Source organism: Micrasema longulum, unplaced genomic scaffold, assembly GCF_059751315.1.
Source record: "Micrasema longulum isolate JH-2025_06_02 unplaced genomic scaffold, ASM5975131v1 h1tg001225l, whole genome shotgun sequence".
Taxonomy (NCBI): Eukaryota; Metazoa; Arthropoda; class Insecta; order Trichoptera; family Brachycentridae; genus Micrasema; species Micrasema longulum.
Window position 1 is genome coordinate 10,553 of NW_028278412.1, and position 22,482 is coordinate 33,034.

The 22,482-nt window shown below is 35.3% G+C and overlaps 1 long non-coding RNA gene across 1 annotated transcript; it reads right to left on the minus strand.

Annotated features, from left to right (window-relative positions):
* Positions 1 to 1,568: 1,568 nt before the first annotated feature.
* Positions 1,569 to 17,415, minus strand: LOC148276390 (uncharacterized; the record flags this gene model as incomplete). Its single annotated transcript, XR_015823747.1, has 2 exons — positions 14,023 to 17,415; positions 1,569 to 2,066 (listed from the first exon to the last, which is right to left on the minus strand). It is a non-coding gene; the product is annotated as an uncharacterized LOC148276390 (long non-coding RNA).
* Positions 17,416 to 22,482: the final 5,067 nt, after the last annotated feature.

A 22,482-nucleotide genomic window follows, 5' to 3' on the forward strand; every position in this document is an offset into this window, starting at 1 on the left:
ACTTTATGAAAAGGAACTAAGTAAGATGCATTGTTTTTAAAGTCAGACCAGAACTTCTTATCAGTGTTCCCGAACTTAATGCGTGAAGTTTGGTACTAAATCCTTGCAACACATAGCTTTCAAACGATTTAATAAATTTCCATAAGGAAATAGATTACCTACCAATTTCATATTTACATATTTTTTCAATTAGTTGTCAATTTATTTTTATCCTGCTTTTGTAAATAATACATATATTCATATGTTTGTCCCTAGATTAGTTTTTCCTGAAATTCCTTTGAAAAAATATATGTATGCGTGTAAATAAATCTTAATAATTTGTCGGCCTCGTGGTGTAATGGTCAGCGCGTTTTCCTACCATGCAAAAGGTCTCGGGTTTGATTCCCGACATGGGTGATATGAAATATTTATTTAAAAGGGTGTTTTCACATCAGAGTATTTCATGGTCCCCGGACTGGTACCTGAAGCGTAAGACTGATCTCTTACCTTCATGTAACAAAAATGATCAAGATACGCTGCGATTGGTGGACCAATGCAGTGCCCTATGCACCATTAGGATAGGGAATAATGAAATTTAAAAAAATGTAAATAAATCATGAAGAAAGCAAATATTTTGTTGAAGACATTTAATGGTTTCTGTTTATTTTTTTTATAAATTTCAATACAACGTCTTCCTTGTTTTCGAAAATGACAAAAAACACTGGTTTAATCGAATATTATATTGACTAAGCAAGTCCGAAATTATTTCGTAAAGAGGTTAGGGATTGACAAGTCTAGTATAAATGATAGCAAACGGAGGGTGTAACGAAGTGGTATAACGCCCTCGCTTTTCTCTACTTAATTAAGAAAGGTAATGTAGTGTAAAATGTTTTGCACCTACGCCTATAATAGGTTATTCTGATTCGCATCACAGTATCAAACAAATAAAATATACTTGTAGAATACCGAATGCGTATTTATCAAATACCGTTACAATAATTCTAAACTGAAAGATTTTTTGATGAAATGTTTTCTCTGTAAATATACGGCCGATCACAAAATGTGGTGAATGAATTTTTACGGCACCAACTGCTGAAGCAACATCAATTTAAAGTAATAAGTCCGATAGCCTGATCCGTTGAGATAGTCAGCGTCAAATTTGAAAAAGTTGTGACTTCTCAGTCGGCTTGAGGCTTCCAGAACCGAAAGACTGAGGTCGTGTTTCGACTACTCTAAAGAGATTAATTCAAATTTAATGTAACCTTATTATGTTGTACGTAATAAAATTATTCAACGTATTTTTGATCAGCCTGTATATCTTAAAGTTATGAAAATGACAACGATGCGATTAGTGATGAAAATTACACACAAATAATACAGGTGAATCAAACTATCCGCATCAGCCGTTTACGTGGCGTAGTAAAAAAAGCTGAGAAAAATTTGGCAACAAAAGAAAAAATATATAATTTGTCGATGATAGATTAAAAACACGAAAATGTGTTTGGTTAACCTTGAGATTTTTTAAAAACATTTCTTTTCTGATTATTTTTTAAATGTGCAGAGTTAGAAGGAATCTCGCATGTCATCACCTGCGCGATCTGAGTCTCCTGCATCTCTTCTGCGGGGTGGTGCGGGCCGAGCTGGCGGCGCGGGGCGGCCGGCGGGGCGCGCTGGATGGGCAGCGAGTGCTGGGCGGGCAGCGCGTGCAGCGAGTGCTGGGCGGGCAGCGCGTGCAGCGAGTGCTGGGCGGGCAGCGCGGGCGGCAGCGCCGGCTGGACGGCGAACTGCGGCGGCGGCGGCAGCAGCGCGGGCGCGGGGGGGCGCCGCGCGCCGCCGTTCATCTGGCTCCCGCTGCCGCGAGGACCATCCGACCAGCGAGTTCAGCTCGGGGCACGCAACACGCACGACTACCGCTGAACTAAAGCTATCTCACCAATCGTCCCGACGATTAATCAACTACAACCGCCAGTTTTCAGAATTATGGATTTTACGGTCTAAATCACTTTTGCGCCATTCTTTTTTATATCCGCACAATATCAGCAATTAGCGTTGAAATGTTTTTTGTTAGTGATAAATAGATTTAGTACCTTAGTGAAGAAATGAACTTTAATATTGTCATTTTTCAGTATCTAACTGTCGTGTTATTTGGTTTTTATTTTTGACTAAAAACTAATATTGCCCTTTCCACGAGAAGGCATTGAAAATACTATTTTAACCGCTTGCTATTATGTGCGAAAATTCCCACACCCGAGATAACTCGGGCAAACTGTATTTGCAGAAAAGATCACTCCCGAGCTACTAGGTTTTTTTCTTGTTCTTCGCATTTAAAATGTATTATTTACTAATTATGATGAATAATTTTTTTTTTTTTATGAATATCTTTTATTTACACACTACGCACCATAACATCAACTTGGTTAACGGCTTTACTTATTTTTAATCTTTCTAAATTGTCTAAACGAAGGCCATTTTTATTGATATGCAAAATTTCTACACCCGTTGATTAAAATTATGGTTTTTGGATAAAATATGAATTGCGAATTCTGGGAAGTTATTTTTGCTGAGGCATCTTATATGTTCGTTGATTCAAATTTGAAATTTAGGAGCTGTTTTTCCAATATAGAAATTTGGCAAAAACTCCCCAATACAAATAATTGATTAAATTTTAATTTGAGTCCTCTTTTAAAAATATTCTCGTTATGATTCATACTATCCTCTTTCTCTCTCCCTCGCACAATATTTTGTAATATAAATAGCAACGCGAGTAATTCTAAGTTAGTTCAAGTCCTGATGATGAGGAAGTAACCTCGAAACCGGTCGACGTATAACTCTAAATCAAAGTTGTTTATACAAATTTATAAATAAATAAGTGTAAGAATTTATGATATAGACGTATTTTAATAAGAACGTCGTTTTTGAAAACGATTATCACGTTACGATTGAGAACGGGGAGACAAACAGAAATGTGCTGGACTATTCAGTGGTAGTACTATACTACGAAAGAGGGAAAGAGCCGACAGTTGATTTAGTTCGTGAATACACGATTCTCAGTTATATTGTAAGACTCAACCACTCGGAGATGTTGTTGAAAGGACCAATACATAATAAATAAAATACGAGGTAGAAAATAAAACCGTTTTATGAGTGGAGTTTGCATATTATGTAGTTGCATTTCTTTTGGTAAATTTCTTCTATTTAAAAACTTAATAACACAAAAATCGTTTATTGATCATTTCTACGAGACGGGAGAAAATCATTTAAGCGGTCAGTTTTGGGTTTGTCGTGTGAAGTCTTTTCTTTCACAATTGAGGTTTAATTTTATTGATACAATTATTTGAATGTCATTAGTGAGTTGTTGTCCTAGCTGCGTGAGAAACGTGTCCCAAGTCTAACCCGGGCCTCGATTATGATGGGAAGATAAAGACGTCATACCTTCACCTTGACGGTATAGTTGAAGATAAATTCCCTCTAGCTTATAAAGATGTACTACCGACCCACCCCCCCTTCAAGTTTTGGGTAGGTACATCGATATGAATGAAGGGGAAGCGTACGTCACGGAACACATATCTACGCTCTAAAATGACATGGCTTCAGTATGACGTCATAGTTGAAGATAAAAGTCTCCCTACCGACTACAAAGGTATAGTACCGATACCCCCACCATCACGTTTTGATGTAAGTACACCATTTTATACCGACGGGTCTAGAACCCCTTGATACGTTTATTTACGCATAAAAATTTTGTTCCACCGAGCAATTTTTCCTTTAATTATAATTTATTAAAATTTTTAATCGTTTTGAGGTTGGCACTTTTTTTCTTAAAAGCCTATTAAAATATGAGAGATAAATAAGTAAGTTTTGAAGTCAAATAAAATTCCGACATAATTGTCACCTTAATAAAACGAAAGCCTAGATGTAAAAATAATATCGCTAGGTTCTGTCCTATTAAAAAATAAGAGTATCTAGGCGTCAGACACAGATTATATGCGTCAGAAAGTTACTACTCTAAAAAAATAATTTAGTTATTATATTTTTTCCATCTATTTTACTATCTTTCCGAGTGTATGTATCGAGACGTTAAAGGAGCCGGCTTTGTATTCGATCGATTGTATTCGGTGATTTCCAAAAGTCATGCAAAATTCATGTTCAAGCGAGCATTTTTTGCTTGAATTTGGATTTATTGGAGTTTATAATCGCTTTGAAGTGAGCACTTTTTATTATAAAAGCCTATTTAAAATATAAATGAGAACTATTTTAAATGTTAATAACGTAATGAACGCGGACTAATTGTTTCCGGTCATTCCATTGCTTGTTTCGATAATATGCTGTCGATATGACAAGTAGGTAGAACATACCGAGGTAAGATACAAGTAGTACAGAAGTTAAGTATACCGTTTCGATATATACTCGTTCATAATCGAGGCACTGGACCCGGGACCAACTCCGTGAGTCGTGCATACTCACAATACGCATTAGCCACTCCGTATTCTGCTCACCTACAGAGAACAGAGCGGCCTTGTACAGTGAACAGTGAATTAGCCCATATATCACGCGATCGCCTTCCACTCGAATAGATTTATTCATGGGACGCCATGCTAGCGTACTGGGCCCGTGTGGAAACATTACCTACCGTGGCTGGAGTGATGGATCACATTAAGATGGGTATTCTATTGGCGGGAAATAACACATCGATAGCGTTCATATTAGATACAACATGAGAAATGATTAATCCGACGAATCCGGGTGCTTATCAAAATGTGTTTAGATAAATCTTCGCGTGTTTTCCATCACGATGCTTTCGAGGGGCACATATTTGGTTATTGGCGATCAACAGAAGCTAATTATGTTAAACAAAATGCGTGAATATTATTTGCGAGATCGGAGTGCTTCTAAAATCCTCAAGTTTATTTATTAACCCAATTACAACAGTTACACGAAGAAACATATATATATATATATATATATATTCAACAAACTGAACAAAAATAACATAAAACTATGTAGCAAGGACAAACGAGGGCAATAAAATAATGGTATACAATATATTCATATACACGATTAACATATAAGACTTCGAGCTAAACCATGCCAATTCGTCTGCATCCCACACTGTTTTAGTAGCGAATAGATCTACGAAAAACCGAAAGATCTATCCCAAAGAATTCTAAGGTGAGTGACGAATTGACAAATATACACATTCTGGAAATTGAGGCATAAAAACAAAAGTTGCTGTTAGAAGATTTAATAAATAGCAGATTTTAGCTTCTGGTAACATGGTTGGGAACTAATATTTATATTTAAAGCATTAACTTTGTGGTTAAACATTTTACTCAATGTATTAGTAAACAGTCGCATATAACCACATACCAACTTTTATATCCCTACGTCAACCGGTGTCGAGACGCATCCGTCTCTTCGTCAAGACACTAATTACACCAGCATGCAAATTCCATTATACACCTTCACCATAATAGTAGTTAAACAAAAATATAAAACTAACGTGCTAATAACCAATCACAGCATGTGTCCTATCAGCATGCTGGTTTTAAATTTCCGTGAAAGTAGTACTATGGTAAAGGCGTATAGTGGGATTTGCATGTTAGTGTAATTAGTATCCTGACAAAGAGACGAGTACGTCTCGAAACCGTAAGACATAAAAAAATCGGTTAGTAGTTTATACAATTATTTACATTATAAACATTTAATGATCAAGGTTAAGTTTGAAATAGTATACATTTTATGTTTAACACAAAAAACGGCTCTGTATTCCAGTATTTACGTAACTATTGTTAATTGAGTGTATGTTCATACTTATTATCTATGCTAAAAATCCAATATGTAATAAATAATAACGTTCCTACACTTAACTTATTTACAAAAAATAGGTATAAGTATAGATGTTCGGTCAAATTTTAAACCAAACTTAATTAGCTAAAATTTCGAGGTGAATTATTGATTTTACGCCAACGCGCAATGTTATTTATTTATTTTAAAGAAACAAACAGTCGACAATGATATAATAACATACTTGTTAACTCGGGTCTTTTTTGTAAAAGCCGCACAAGGCAAACTCAGAAATAAGGCACCCACGAGAAGTCATCAAGAAATGAAGGCTATTTGAAATGAAGTTTTTTTGTAGCTATTTGAGGTTTTACAGTAATTTAAAATTACAATTAAATGAGAAATTATATAATAAATACTTGAAAAACTCTTAAAAACTCCCAAATTTAACACCAATTAAGATTAATGTACAATATTTTGAGTAGGTATGTCCAAATATATTAAACCAACTTAAAATTTCGTTATTCCAAGGTTGTTCAATGATCTATTTATTTATTTATTTATTGTGGATAACTTATATAGCGCCATTTTCGTAATAAAATACCTCAAGGGCGCTTTACATGGTGATTCTATTGTTAAGTTAATTTAATTGAAGCTTTTAAATTTGTAATTTAATTAAAATAATTTATTTTGTTGTCACGTGCTACGGATTTATTCAAATGATTTAAAAAAAAACACAATTAACATGAAAGATCTTCAATTGAAAAAAAACCAACTGAAGAAATAACTTCTAAATACTTTAGTGTCTGTTAAATGGTAATAAATAAATATGTATAAAATAATGTTCAAAAAACCTGTCTTAAAAAAGTGTCCCACCGAAAATTCTTTAGACTTGGTAGGTAACAAATTGTTATATGTATTTTAAAAATATAAAATAAACGCTGTTCTGCAGCACTGAAACTGAAAAAAAAAACTGGTATAAAAGTTTGAAAGTATTTTCAGAAGTTGACTAGTAAGATTTCAGTTCTTTTACTTTACAAAAGTCAACAGATGGAAGAGTTAAGGAAATTTTTATGCTTTACTCTTTGATCCCTGAACATTCAATTATGTTATTTATAGCTTAAAAACAATTATATGTATTTCATGTTTTTTTTAAAACTCCATAAAAAAATGTGGTACAAATTTGTATCGTCAGAATTTTAATACAAAAAGTTGTTATTTTTCCAATACAAAAAAAATGAAAATCCCACATTATAATCAAATCACAAAACGATTTGAAAAAAAAACTTGCTATTATAATATTGAGGTTGGCAAAGTAGTCGTAATTTTACACAGCCAAACGGGTGACAGGTGACAGCTCTACGTAGAACTGATCCCCAGGAGTCATATTTTGGAACTAATTGCAACAAAATGGCCAAAACTTCTAAAAAATTACTAAATATGTACCGACAGTGATTAGTTACATCAAATGCATTCTCATATAAGATTAATGAGTTATTTTAAACCAGGACTAATTTGTACCGTCGTGTCGGGGAGCAAAGGGTTAAAGATTAACATGGTGAATATTACACAGTATATAATATCCTTTCTCAAAAATATTTTACCTCTCTGTTTCAATAAATTTCAACAATACTAACGATATTATATAGACGGAATAATAAAGAAAATACAAACATGAGCGTTTTAAAAATATTGTTAAAATTATTAGGATATTTATTATTAGTAAAAATACATAGGCTGTATTGGGTAAATTATAAGGTGAATTGATTACCAAATAGTAATGACACGGCTCTCAAGTAATTCCGAAGATTAATGAGGCAAAAGTAGGAATTGTCTCAAGTTAGGATTGCAAAAGTTTGTTTTGTTACGCTAATGTACGATCTTGGTCACCAGTTTGGCATTATGTGACACACAAAGGTCAAACTTTACGCTTTGTTCACTTGTATGGAGTTATTGAATATACACACATTATTGTAAAGTAATATAATGCCTAGTAAATCACGCGCGGGTGACGCGAAAACGTCATACACATATTTATAACTTAAAGTAATTTATTCCGTTTATAACAGTATCTGCAGCGACCCAACGATCCATATCCATATCCATAGTAAAATCATGATTTTTTTAAGATGATTAAAAATATAAAATCGGAAAATGGTTGCGTTTTAGCTTACATAAAAAGATAAGTATAACGAGGAAATAATTTAAATTTTCAACAAATATATATAATTCGATTAATTTCTCCCGTTATTTAAAAAACATTGTTGAAGCGCGGAAACGTTATTTTGTCTGTGTCAGGGTGTACAGTTCTTTGTGAACCAGAATCCTGGGCCCCGATTGCTATAGGAAGTTAACATTAATCCTCAATTTTATCTAAAATGTATGAAAAGCAGAATTGACATATATTTTTTCTTTTAAACATGTTAAATTATAGGTTACCGATGAACTACTTTAAATTTTCATGCAAATATACTTATTTTCGTAGACAAATATCGATTTTTCTTTATAGACAGTCGAAGATAACTTGGTTAACTTATCACTGTAATCGGAGTCCCGGGCTGGTATTTTGGACGCAAATATACCGCAGTATAGGAACCGATTGTAACATTAGGCATACTAATATTGCTGGTTTGCCGACCCTTCATATACTGAGCCTACTCCCAGTACAAGAAAAATTTGTCATTGTGTTTTTTGTGCCATTTTGTAAAATATGATATGTATGTGTAAATAAATTAATAACGCGTTTTTACGTACTAAATAGGCGTTATAGCGCGCTGTAAATGCGTTCGGAATACCAGCCCTGGGCTGGTATTCTGAACGGAATTGCGTGCGAAGAGATCGTTTTGTTAGCGTGTATTCAGACGTAAATACGCGTTAAAAATGCGATCTCTTCACGCGCAATTCCGTTCAGAATACCAGCCCTGGAGAAGTGTTTTCGACTCAACGACTACTCTTAGGTCCAGTCTCAATCCGCAAAGGGGAAATCGAGTGGAGATAAGCCCGCCTCGTATTGTAGCGGTTCGCCTACCATGCTTGAGGACCTAGGTTCGACTCGCGGCAGGAATATGGATGAACATAAAATAACGGTTTTAAAGATGGTTCTACAATGCGGTGTCATATTGTTCCTGGCATAAGACAGATTACTTTAAATTATATGGAAAAAAAATAATCAGGATACGCTGCGATTGGAGTACCCATACAGTGCCCTTTACACCAATGGAGGCGGATAGGGTAATGATGATGATATTTACTACGTGGAAAATCTGAACTCTGCAAATCGACATTAAAAATACGTTTTTTGTAATAGAAAGAAAACGATAAAATTTCTTTGGAATCACAACTCGGTACAAGCGAGTAACATTATGCAGATTTGCATGAAAGCGCTGACCCGGTTGCGATATCATTTTTTACTCTACTTACAGCACGATTCAAACAGCAATATGAAAATTTCATTGCTAAAGTGCGGCGAGTTTAGAAAGTACCTAATCCAGTGAGCGAGCAGCTGATGGTGAGATTGTATGCTGAAGTCGGAAGCGGGCGCGGTGGTTGGGGGCACTTAATAATGGAAATTAATAATAATTATCGTTATTACCGTGAATTCATGATAAATTCGCGATAGAGATGACAACTGCTAAAACTAATAAGGAAATATCAGATACATTCGAATACCGGATAGAAACGTGTTAGATGGATTTAGAAAAATTCATTGTATTTTCAAAATCGACGCCAAAATTAAACGCCAAAAATTAAACGCCACATGTTTGGCCTTCTTCGTTTGGCCAAAATTCGTGACGATTCTATTTAACTTATCCACTAACCATTTAAATGGTGACAAAGTTCAAAATTTAACCGAATCGTGACGTATTAGGGGCGTGGCAATGCAATGAACTGTTTTCGCGGGAATTTAAAATTTAAAAAATATATATATGCTACTAATAAGTACAAGAAAACATGATATTTTCCTATTCGTAATTCTAATGAAACCACGATGAAATTTTATTATTTCGTTGATTCCATATAATATGAGTCCATTGCAGATGAATGTTTAATGGTGAAGTAAACTCGTTGCTTATATTACATTTCTGTAATCAGTGTAATTCAAAAACCTTGTTTTTCTAATTCATTATGTAAAGATAATCCATATAATTATTTTTAAAATTATGCAAAGAGGCAGAGTTAAAACTTTGAATATTCAAGTTCGTCAATTTTATCGATTAGTTCACTTCAACTGCAATGGTTTAATTATACCTATATTATATAGATAGATTATTTATTCACTAGTTTCAATTTCAAGAGCATTTTTATTAAAAAGGCATAAAATGATCTCAAAATCAGACGAGTTTAAAAAAATAAAAGGTACAGTGCTTAAGGTACTGGGTTCGATTCCTGGCGGGGTGGACGTAAAATATTTATTTTAAGCGTAAGACTTAGTGGGAATGATAAGGAAAAAATATGATCACTCGTTTTGGTAGGATATAGAATTAATACACAAAAAAACGTATCTTCTTTCTCCGCAGTAAAGTTCATTTTAAAATCTAGGTCCAGTTACGTAAAAATCTGTCAATAATTGTTCACTAAGCCGCGAACAATTCGGAGATAACTCCATTCATATTCTACTAGGCAACGAACAAAGGTGTCCAATAAATCGAATAAAAAATCAGCGCCGAGATGGATAGCAAATTATAAAATTGGGTTATCCTGTACCAATATAAATGTTGTCTTTGTCCGTGTCTAATCCCCTCTCTCCAAGCAAGCGAGCAAGTGGGAAAGTCGAATAAAGTGTAATTGAGAATAATTGGCAGAAGGATCACGCGACGTGACGTGAGGGTTGAACTCTTGGGTCATGGTTCAATTCAATAAGAATTCAATTATTGCATTTATGTTTAGCAGCAATACATATCAGGAAACCGTCGGCGTCGGTATAACTATGTCACAATGCCGACCAAAACACTGCAATATCCGACGGAGGTATTTTTTAATATTTGATGAAAGTATGTGTACTCCAAACTCGCAGAACAATGAAATACATACTTTTTATCTAATTATCAAATTAAGAAATGTTAATAAAGAAAGTTGTATGCGTAAAGATGAAAGGTTGGATTTATGATAAAAGACAATATTATGTACTCTATAATTTAATTTATAGAAAATTGTAAAATTTTAACCATTTACTTTGCTGTCTGTTTTTTCTATAAAAATATAGTCTTGTCAACTTTTCATCATAAATAAATTACTATAAAATTCATAGGTGTCGTCATAATTTTAACATAATAAATAGTATAATAATACTAAAAATAACTTGGTGGCATTTGTAGCAGTATTTTTTAAGAAACAAAATTAATAGACTTTCCGAGTAGAACAAACAGAATATTTTTTAGATGTATTTTTGTGATTTTATTTCAGTTTGTGAACAATATTATGCAGCCTCGCTGATATTATCATCTCGTGCGTCTACAGTATAATTATTTCCAATAATACTGAAGATTTTAGCTACACAAAAGTGAAATGGTAAATATCGATTAGGATTCTGAGAATAAATAATAAGACATCGGTATTAAGGATCGAAGAGCGGTAATAATCGTAATGATTATTCGTTTTTACAAAGGTAAATAAACGGAAAACGACTCCAATTCAACATCAACACGTAGACAATCGAGACGTTTTTAACGTGCTAGCTAGAGGATACAGGGCAATGTTTGATTAATTGGGCGAATTAGTGTAAGTATCGGTTCGATCTTGTTCGATGTTTTGCGGTGATCAATCATTGTCACGACTACAGTCTATACTGTAGCTCCATAGAATACACTTTCCGGTCGTTATCTGAAAACTCACGAGGGAGGAACGCGAAGGGCGGAATAATAATATCTCTGTTTTCGCACCGGTGGAGATGGCGATTAAAGGGTTTTTTGTAAAGTAACTAAGTGTCCCGAAAGTAATTCAAATTACTGAGGACATTACCGCGATCGTTTTTAAGACCATTAAAACTTTTAAAAGTAAGTAATAAAATAAGATAGCTTCTGCGATAGATGGCTCCTACGTTATTACGCCTCAGTTATTCAAATAGATAAATTACATTTCAACGGAGGAAACCGTAATGATATTTTATAGCTAATATTCGCGGGAAATATTATTCTACATCATTATTCAAACGCAGTTTTGATATACGTTTTAATGAAAATTTAGTGCGTGGGCGATGCGTTTTACATCGTCGTAGGCATTTTATATCCGTGCTTTAAAAATATTTAAGCTTATTCTGTTCAACCTTTGCGGAGCCAATACAGTTATTTAGTGATCTATTCCAGTATGTGGTACTATTGTTAACAAAAACAATAAATTAATTCATCCTGAAACCGTTATTTATGAATGATATCTTTCACCGAGTACATTTATAGATCATCACAGTTCAACCTAATTATAATAGTAACATAAAAAAAGTGAAGTACATGTCGATAACATAATATGGGTATAGAAAAATCAACACAGAATGAATAAATAAATATTTATAAAAGTTTGACTATAAATCAGAGTTGTGAAGTATTTCGTGGTTAACGTTCAATAATAATATTGTGTACATAACATGATAAGTAATAAAATAGCAGTAAGGCTGATTATTAATAGAGCAATATAATTCTTTTGGCAGCATTATTTGGAATGATAATTGTTATGGCCCCACATTAGGGATGCTGATGATGAGCGTAATTAATGAATACTCGCAAGTATAATAATAAAGCAAGCTGCTACTGGTTTCATACTTATATGGGAATACTGTTTAACGAGACACGTGCCTTTATCAGGTCTGAATCGAGCAGCACGAGGAAATCTCCATTACCGTAGGACTACAAACAACACTTAAGAGAAGCGGTTTTTACTTAGAAGGAAACAGAGAAAATGGCGAAGAAGTTTATTTTGAACATTAAATTAATTATATTTTGTAATTTAACGAGATGCGGCACGTGCTTTCCAACAACGTTCTCTTTCGCACGCAAGGGGAAGAAAGTAGAAGGAGGTAAACTGGAAGTCTCGGTTCAGCGTGGAAACGACGACAAGGGAGAAACTTTTTTACGAAGTGACGTTATATTAGTTTACGAGTCTGCGTGCTCGGTGACTGTGTGCTAAGTGACTATGCCGTAGAAGGGGAAAAGAGAGAAAAAGAAAGAAAACTACGCGGAGGGGGACGGGGGAAGCCCGCGCAGTATATGGGAGGCATCATCGATCGTCCCCACCCCGAATACGCGGCTGCATTTTCCCCTCTCGATTTTCCCCGAAGTCCGGGCCGGACAGAACAAGTTGCCTCGTTAATTTTCCCGGCACGTAGCAACAAGGACCTGGACATTCATCGGCTGACCTTCCGATTGCCACGGAACACACGCGCCTTTTCCGACGAGCGAGTTTCTCCGAACATCTGGAGAACATTTAGCGACACTCGTAGAAAATAATAGAAATTTCGCGAAATGATTTCGCTTAATAAAATAAGATAAATTTTCATATAACAAAAAGCACAAAACAATAAAAACACCACAGTGGAAAATAATTTTTAAATTATTTTTTCGTAAAGTTATTGTAAAGCTTTAAATAAATAATGATCAAAATATTGTGCTTTTTATTTACCATTATAATCTTCCGTGCTCATTTATCTTGCAATAACAAAACTCAACAAGGTCGCATTTGTTATTGTAGAAGCGTCGCGCCTTCAGGAGGAGTCACTTTAACAGTTCTTTCAACAAAAAGAACTGAATTTATACTTTCGAAAATAGCTACGTTTGTATTAAGCTTTTAAAAAATGGTTAACTGACATTCAAGAACATATTAAAAATTTATCGACAGAAATCCAAATCGAGAAATGTTTGTTTTATATTTTGGTCGAAGGTATATTAGAAAATAACATATTATTTATTCAGAAGAAGGCTGCGGCCGTCATAATAAAAACACGCTTCGACATAGGTAAAACGTCAAAGAAAACAGTGACTATTTTGAGTCCATCGTATTATTATAATTTTGACTGCGAAAATAAAACGAAACATATTAATAAAAGCGAATCGATTTAATCCGCAATAAAATTGCAAGGGTTTAATAAATTTAATGAGTTTAATCGTCAGATTTGGTAATGGCGACTGTGATTAAAACCAAATGAACACGACCACGTTGCATACATTAGTACATGACAACAAACACTTGAAATGAAACCATCATGTCATAGGTGTAATAAATTTACCATAGAAAGTTAGGCCGTTAGAATATTAGATATTAAAAATCTAATGTTACCGCTTTACTGATATTGTATGGGGTTTTTGTTTTTGTTAGGGCGGACTCGCCTACTTTAGGCGGGAACCGTGCGCGCGTCGCGGTCGACCGTCGCCAACTGCCGCCCAACGGCACCCCGCCGCCGCCCTTGCCCGAGAAAGGAGAAAACACACCGCCCAAGGACCCGCGATCCTCCGACCAGACGATTTCCCACTTTCCTTTGTAAGGAGCACTCGGCAAGGAGTAAAAGGACCCAGACGTAATATTCGCTATCGTTTATAGGAGATTTGGAGGTGATTGTTGGCGTTGTTTACATTTGCACTGATTGGGACAAACAAGGGAGGCTGAGAGTCGCGTCGAATACGCTATTCCAGGGAAGAGGTACGCACGCAGAGCGGAGAAAATAACAAGACAGGAAACAAACTACGAGGTAAACAACGTGGGAAACGCCACATACATACTTGTACTACACGTGTGCTACTTAAAGTAAAAACAAAACCGGCAAGTACGAATGTTATCATCATAATGATATTCGCTTTAGATCCACGTGTTTTTGGGTATCTGAAAAAAAAAATAATAAAATAACGCGATCTCGTAATTTTATTCAGTCCGATCAAAAAACTCAATAAAAACTATAAAATTTACGAACAAACTATGCGATAAAATCAACTGATTAGGATGCTTTAACGATTATATGAATACAAGCCTCCTTTGACGGAATTATTTTGTTTTTACTAAACCATTTGAATTTCAATATAGTCGGTTATATTACCTTACAAGTATTTGTTATGTGAACCATTTCAAATAATGAAAACGTAAATGTAGGATGTCTTCCGTTTTTGGATATCAAACACGTCATGTTTAACAATGTGGAGCGTGCCACGTTATTCAACAGTCACTAGCGGAATATAAACGTGCTCAATGTACCCGTGTGTGACTGACCTCCTCAAATTGTGTCGGTTCATCTCGTCTCGAGTTTCTGCTGTTTCCGACGGAGCTTGACTGGAGAGTGAACTTCTTGCACTTGAACCAAGACTTGTATCTAGGCTGAGTTGGTTGATTTCTGACGCGCTCGCCGTGTCGCCATTTCCACCCGGAAGTACTCCCCAGCTTTCTTCTTTTAGACAGCGCTCCCTGAATTTCTTTCGGTTCTACTACTGGATCCGGGATCTCTATATCGTCGACTCTGGCTCCGGAGAAAGCGGCCCGAATACGTTTAGTGAATTCGTCCATCCAAATAGGAAAACGACGACGTACAACTTCGTGGTATTCCACACGGACTGGTGGATTGGATTGCCTACTGAATATTTGCCTTTCGTTAATATCGGCGGAGATAACGGTTTCTGGTGGTACATCTTTGAACCATAGTAGTTTTTTTAGGCAATCACGTTTGTTCTCAGCCGATGGTTGGTTTTGAATAGAAGAAACGATGTCTTTGGAGGGATTTATTATGTCGTCCGTCTGAGAGCTGGCATCTGTTTGAAATAGAGTCGCGATTCGGCCAAGGTTACTTCTGGACCCTTTTGTATCTGATTTGGTTTCAATTTGAAGAATATTCTTAGGAGTTCGTTTACCAAATAATGTTTTCGTGCGAACTGTCCCATCGTCGGGTCTCACTGTAGTACTCGAACTAATTTCTACAACCTCCGTATTTTCTTTCTTTTTAGGTTTCACGAAAGTTTTTAATTTCGCAAATTTTTCGGAAAAAGTATTTCCTGAGCCAGTCGTGCCTTCTGAATGAAGTCCATCGTTTACTTCGGTAGATGATCCTTTCATGCCGAACAATGTTTTCATTCTAACGATTCCGTTTTCATCTGGTCTCGTGGCAGTAGTTGGACCGTATTCCGCTCCTTCAGTGATAACTTCAACTCTCTGCGTACTGCCGTCCATGCCCAACAATGTTTTGAATCGCACAAGAACACTCCCGGGTGTTTGAACTCTGGTTGTAATAGTTTCTACCGGACTTCCGTCAGCCGAGGGGTACATCTCAGAAGCTATGTTAAAACTGCGAGGAAGAGGATCAGCAGATTCGTACGCGGCAGACCTGGGTTGCCTGAACCAGTCGGCATCCTGATACATGAACAGATTTGACTCACTAACACAGTGGCGTTGTGTAGCGTTATTGACGGAATACGGACCCCGATATGTACGTTCCAAGGTACATATTTTAAGGTCCGTGGTTCGTGGACTGTAATGATACGGGGGTTCAGAACCCTCATCGGTAGTCATTCCTCCCGAACTACCGCACTGCTTGAACACATTTGAAGTACGTTCCATCATTTGATCGATTCGATCGGATTTAAGCACTTTATGTGCCATCGCACTATTTTATTTCGGTCAAAATTACAAGGAATCACCATTAACAGGACTTCCGGGAAAGCCGTCAAAGTACCTCGCGCGTCCGCCACATCACATTGCTATAAATTCCACAGTTTACACAGAACACATCCAAATTGAGTACCCGGGGAATGTTTACGTATGGTGGGCTGGTGGGCTGGTGGGCTGGTGAGCTAGTCTCGAGGGCTAACAGGCGGAGGCGGCTGAAGCGATGTTCGGTAAACTGATTACGAGTGTCCCCGGAGGACTGCGCTACCGTGAGCCGCAACAAGTACAATGGATATATTGATTTTGGTTTATTGCTTGATCTTCGGTTCTTGTGGGTATTTGGAAGGCTTCCTAATGGTTCCATTCAACGAGGAATGTAACATTTGAACATGAAACAGCAGTAAATTTAATTGTTCTCACGAGATCCGTAAATATTTGTAAAAAATTGTTAATGGCCAACAATCGAGATATTTTGAAACATTAAAATAAATTGTACTTTGAAAATGATTGATAAAAAAAAGTGTTCGCAATATGCCATAAAGTTGACAAGTTATTCAAAAACAAAAATAACGTTTTATATCTCGATTCAGGAAAAAACTTGAATATTTTGGGAACCAAATGAAAAAATATAATAATATTGATGATTTTGGTGAATATTTTTCCACACTTAGTAATTTTTACATAAAATGTCAACAAAACCAATTAGTTTAGTTTTATAATTTTATTTTTCGACCAATTTTAATAAAGAAATTATTTACTAAAGATATAGTTATTCATTAAGATGAATACTTTTGATACAGTCCTAGTCTCTAGAGATTAACTACAGTCTATAGAAATAAAAAAAAGTACCTCTTGCTGAAAAAAAAGTGATAAGACAGAGCACTCGCTATAATATTTACTTTTTCATTGTCAATTTTAAGAGTAAAAATACTTACGGCGATAAAATCAAAATAACTTAAATTATTTGGATGCTGTAAATATCACTCTGCTTTCTTCTATTTTGCTTACATATACTTAAGTAAATACCCGCAGTAAACTAATTTTATTTACCTAAAACTGTTATAATTTTTCAAACACATTTTATTATGTATCTACATGCAGTATTTTAACTTATATATATAAAGCATAATGTCATTCGATACTTAAAAAAAAGTTGTTTATTAGATAAGTCAACATTATCATAATTCCTTTTCCGCACCTAATGGTGCATAGGACACTGCATTGGTTTACAAATCGCAGCGTATCTTGATTAGTCTTACGTTTCAGGTGCCAGTCCAGTGACAAAAAAATATTCTAGAGTAGAAACACATTTTTAAATTTAATTAATTTAATTTATTTTTTTTATTTTCACACATACTACACAATTTTATTCAAGTACAATTATATTTTTTAAATTATTAAACATGTCAAGAATCGAACTCGAGACCACTTGCATGGTAGGCAAATGCGCTGACCTCTATACCACGAGACCGAATATTAGGTAAGTACCTACATATAAACTTGTTACACCATAAAACGTTTGAATTTAAATGTTATACACGTATGTCACGTAAAAGCCACCTAGGCGTGAATAGATTCTAAATAAATAAGGTATTTAACAACATTTAATAAATATTATTTTTTAAGGTAAGAATGTCAATAGGATTCGGTGTAAAGGGACTTTAATGTGATTATTATAAGCCGCCAGAGAAAATAAAAACGTAGGAATATTTACTACTCGTATACTACCATAAAATGGCGACTTGTCTAACATCACCACATTATTATGTAACAAGTACATAGTGTTGTGACATTAGTATTAGATATGTACCTTATCATACAATATGGACAATGGTGACTATGGTACAATATAATATAAACATCTATTAATATAAGCATCTAAAAATCAGAGGAATGATTATTCAAATATGCTGGATAAGAGGACATGCTGGTATCGTAGGAAATGAGAGAGCAGATGAACGAGCAAGAGCCGCAACTTGTAAAAGAACGGCACCTTTCTTTTTAGAATTTCCCCTTAGCTTTGCTAAACGCTGTATAAAACAAAATACGCAGCAGCGTTGGGAGGATCATTACCGCGCTTCTTCTACAGGTAAAATCACTCAAATGTTTTTCCCAACGCTGGCTGATGCAGCAAACTTCCGTCGTCATCACCAAAGTACTTTTGAAACGATCCAAGTTTTTACCGGACACGGAGCTATGAGAAGTTACCTATATGGGTTTGAATGAAGGAATGATGACTATAGTCCATGCGATGATATTTCTTCACAGAGTATCGAACATCTGTTATTTCAGTGCCCATTTTTCAGCTTACAACGCCATAATCTTAAAGCAGAATGCAGGAAAGATGGAACATCCTTAACAGATATCCACACTGTCGTCAAAAGTAGTTATCTCGCGCCATTGTTCTTGGACTTTGCAACAATGGTGATTGGACTCATAAAGGTAATAAACCAAAATCAGTGACCGAACATCCCATTTCCAAGACAAACAAAAACGATTTTTTCGTACCTTAGCCTTGTACATGACACGTAAGGCTATTAAAATACAGGGGTTCAAATATATATTTTTTTTAAATATATATATAAACATCATTATTTATTATTACTTATTCTTAGAGGTGAGGGTCAGTGCAATGCAAGCTCCTAACGTCACTGCGGCTTGTCACACTTTAGGTACCGGTACCAGTCCAGGGACTACGAAATATTCTAGTGTAAAAACACCTTTCTAAATTAAATATTTTATGTCAACCATGCCGGGAATCAAACCCGAGTCCTCTTGTATGGCAGGCAAACGCGCTGATCACTAAACCACGAGGCCGACTATATTAATGATATTATAGATTTGAAGCTCTCACTGAAGTTAATAACAAATTTTCAAAGTCCAACTAATATCAACAAGAAAATAATAAGAACGAAATGAACCTTATTTTAGAAATTATTTTATACATATATTTATATAAATACTATTTTGACAAAAATGCCACAATTGCTTGTGATGTTTCTCTGGGTTGTCGTGCCGTGTATTTATTCATCTTTATGCCGACGCTTCGGACAGCGGTACGGTGTCTATCATCTGAACTGATGTAGTTTTAATGTCGTAATGTGTTGTAGTCGTGTGAAGAATTTGTACCGTACCGCAATCGGCAGGTTCGTGTTTTATCGGTTTATGTATTTATGAACGATGTTGGGTACGGTGATGTTTTGAGGCGAAAAGATAAATAAACACGGCACAACAGCCCAGAAAAACATCACAAGTGTCTGAAAGGCCGTGAAAACCTACACGCCACAATAATACTTTTTATGTGTATCTTTGTTAAACCTTACTTTTTTGTGCAGCTGGCCCTAAATGGCGCAATTGATCACAAATCCAGCCAACGACAGGTCAAAAGCACTATAAATGCCTCGTCGGCCATATCCATTCTCAAAAACTTCCTCTCTGAAATCTATATACGTACAATGGAACATCTTTTTACACGAGCGATACGTTCCAGACAGTACCGTGAAGAAAAAAGTATACTAAAAGAACAATGCTGGATAGGTTTCCTTGCATAAAAATCAATTAGGGATTTTTAAAAATTGAAATTGTTTATTATTTATTGTATTTTTTTTCTTGAATATAACATGATGTCAAAATACTTCACAATAAAACTGGCCAACATGATTTTTGTCTCACGAGTACCAATAGGCGAACTTAATGCAGTTTTTTTTTGTTTTCAAATATGTCTTCGGAATTTCTCAATTGCGCGTGAATTTCGTCAAAGCCATGGCCAATACTCCTGCTTTCGTGTACCGCAAACAGAAGTTTCCTTAAATTAGTGATGCAAAAATTAAAGAGGGAATATTTGTGGGTCCACAAATAAGATCCGCATGATAAAAAGTTTGAGGAACTATTAAATCCACTAGAGAATGCAGCTTGACAAGCATGCAAAAATGTTACTCACAGTTTCTAGGTAAGTCAGAATGTTTAAATATCGAGCAGTTAAGAATGCAGTAAGTATTCAAACGGTTTAAATTATAAATGCCTGTTTCTCGGAAACGTTACGTGATAGGGAAAAACTAATATCATATTTGAATTCAGGAGAAAAAATACTATCAGAATCACATATTTTTCTTTCTGAGAAGTAATCGTAACAAAAATTATTCATGATCACTATCTTATATTATACGCTAAGTAAGTAAAAGAGTGATGCAGGGCATTCCAATAACTTACAGTATAATTATATTACCATCCAGCCTGCCTAGAAACATTTGAACATACTCAAAACATTGTTGAATTAACTAGCTGGTAAAAGGAGAAGTATAAAAATTGGAAAATTGTTTTCAGGCGTTGCCTAGTAGGTGAATTGGTTCAGCCGGATGAATCTTACCCACGCGATAAAGGCTTCAGATCCTTTACTTTACAAAAGAAAACAGGTGGAAGAGTTGAGGAAATGTGGATGTTCAAACATAGGCAGAATGGTGAATGTCACACGGTGTGTGTGAAGTGGCCACCTAAACCAGCCAAAGACAAGTCATAATAATTATTATTTTGGATAACCTATATAGCGCCATTTTCGTAATATAATACCTCAAGGGCGCTTTACAAAATGATTATATAAAGATTTAATTTTTTTAATTTAAGAAAAACAATGTACTTTGTCGCCACATGCTAAGGATTTATTCAAATGATTTAGAGAATAAGTGGGTTTTAAGTTTTTTCCGAAACATCACTTCACTCTCACAGTTTCGCACCTCTGCTGGGAGAGCATTCCATGCCGTAGGGCCTGCGACCGCAAATGCGCGTTCGCTGAATTTAGTGCGCTGTTTGTGAAGAGGTATAATAACTTTTCTTTTTGACGTAGCTTTAGCTGATCCAAGCATAAGACGTCTGTCAGCTAGTTCATCTGGAATGCAGAGTTCCCTTATATATTCTGGAGGATAATTGTGCAGTGATTTATACATAAGCCAACAGAGTTTGTATTCTACCCTCTGTAGAAAACGTAGCTAGTGTAATTCCCGAAGTAGTGGAGTAATATGACTGAACTTAGAGATTTCAAAAATAAGTCTCGCTGCGGCATTCAATACAGACTGTAGGCGAGTCATTTTATTCATTGGTAGACCTGCGTAGATACCATTACAATAATCGACTATAGACACTACAAACGCATTTATTAATTGACGGGCGGCATCAACTGGCAAATTTTTGCGTATGCATTTAATCTGTCTCAGCTGGTAAAAGCATGAACTTATCGTCCTACTAATTTGAGCGTCATGAGAAAGGTCAGAATTAAGTAAGACTCCCAGTAGTTTAACGATGGGTAAAGCGGTACTCCCTACATCGGGTAGTGCCGTACCCTGAATCAAATTCTATCGTCTGGCTGAAGCCATCCATGGTTGTTCCGTTTAAGATGGGTTAAGTGTTAAGTCTATTTTCAGCCATCCAGTTTCCTATTTTCCATGTAAATAATAATAAGCTATGTAAATAATAATATTACTATTACGCATTGTTAAATGAATGTTCAAAATATTTTTAATTAAATTTTTGACCGTGCTATTTAGAAACCATGTAAAACGAGGCTCCAGTGTATTTTTTCCAAATCTAATTTTCCTCGCCATTCAACTTCGGGGGGGAGAGATTATGCAAGTCCCTACGCGTAACATTCTCATGGGAAATATAATAAATTAGGTTAAACGGTTCGAAACAGCGCAACGGGGGCGAAACTTTCGTCATAAATTTGACGGCCGAAAGCCCTAAAAATACTCCGTTTAGTAAATAATGGGGATTAAAATAAGGCGATTTTATCGATGGCATATGATATCATTAAAACTTCCGAGGTCGACTGGGCAGGCAGCTAGCATGACGCTCGTTAAATTCGATATCGCTCTAAACCGTCGTTTATTTCTTCAGCGCGAATTTTCCTCTCAATTAATTATTTTTCTACTGCGTAATTGCAGTTCTCTAAATTTCTTTATGATGAAAAAGTATTCCAAAATATTTTCATTTTTTTATTTTTTTATTGACATAAACGGCACTTAGTGCCTTTTACATATTAGTTACAAATACAGTTAAATATATATACATGTAAGTATAATTATAAGTAATACAGAGAATATAAAACAATAATATAATCAAAAAATTAAGAAAGTCTAAAAAAGATAAACTTAAAAAAAAAAAAAA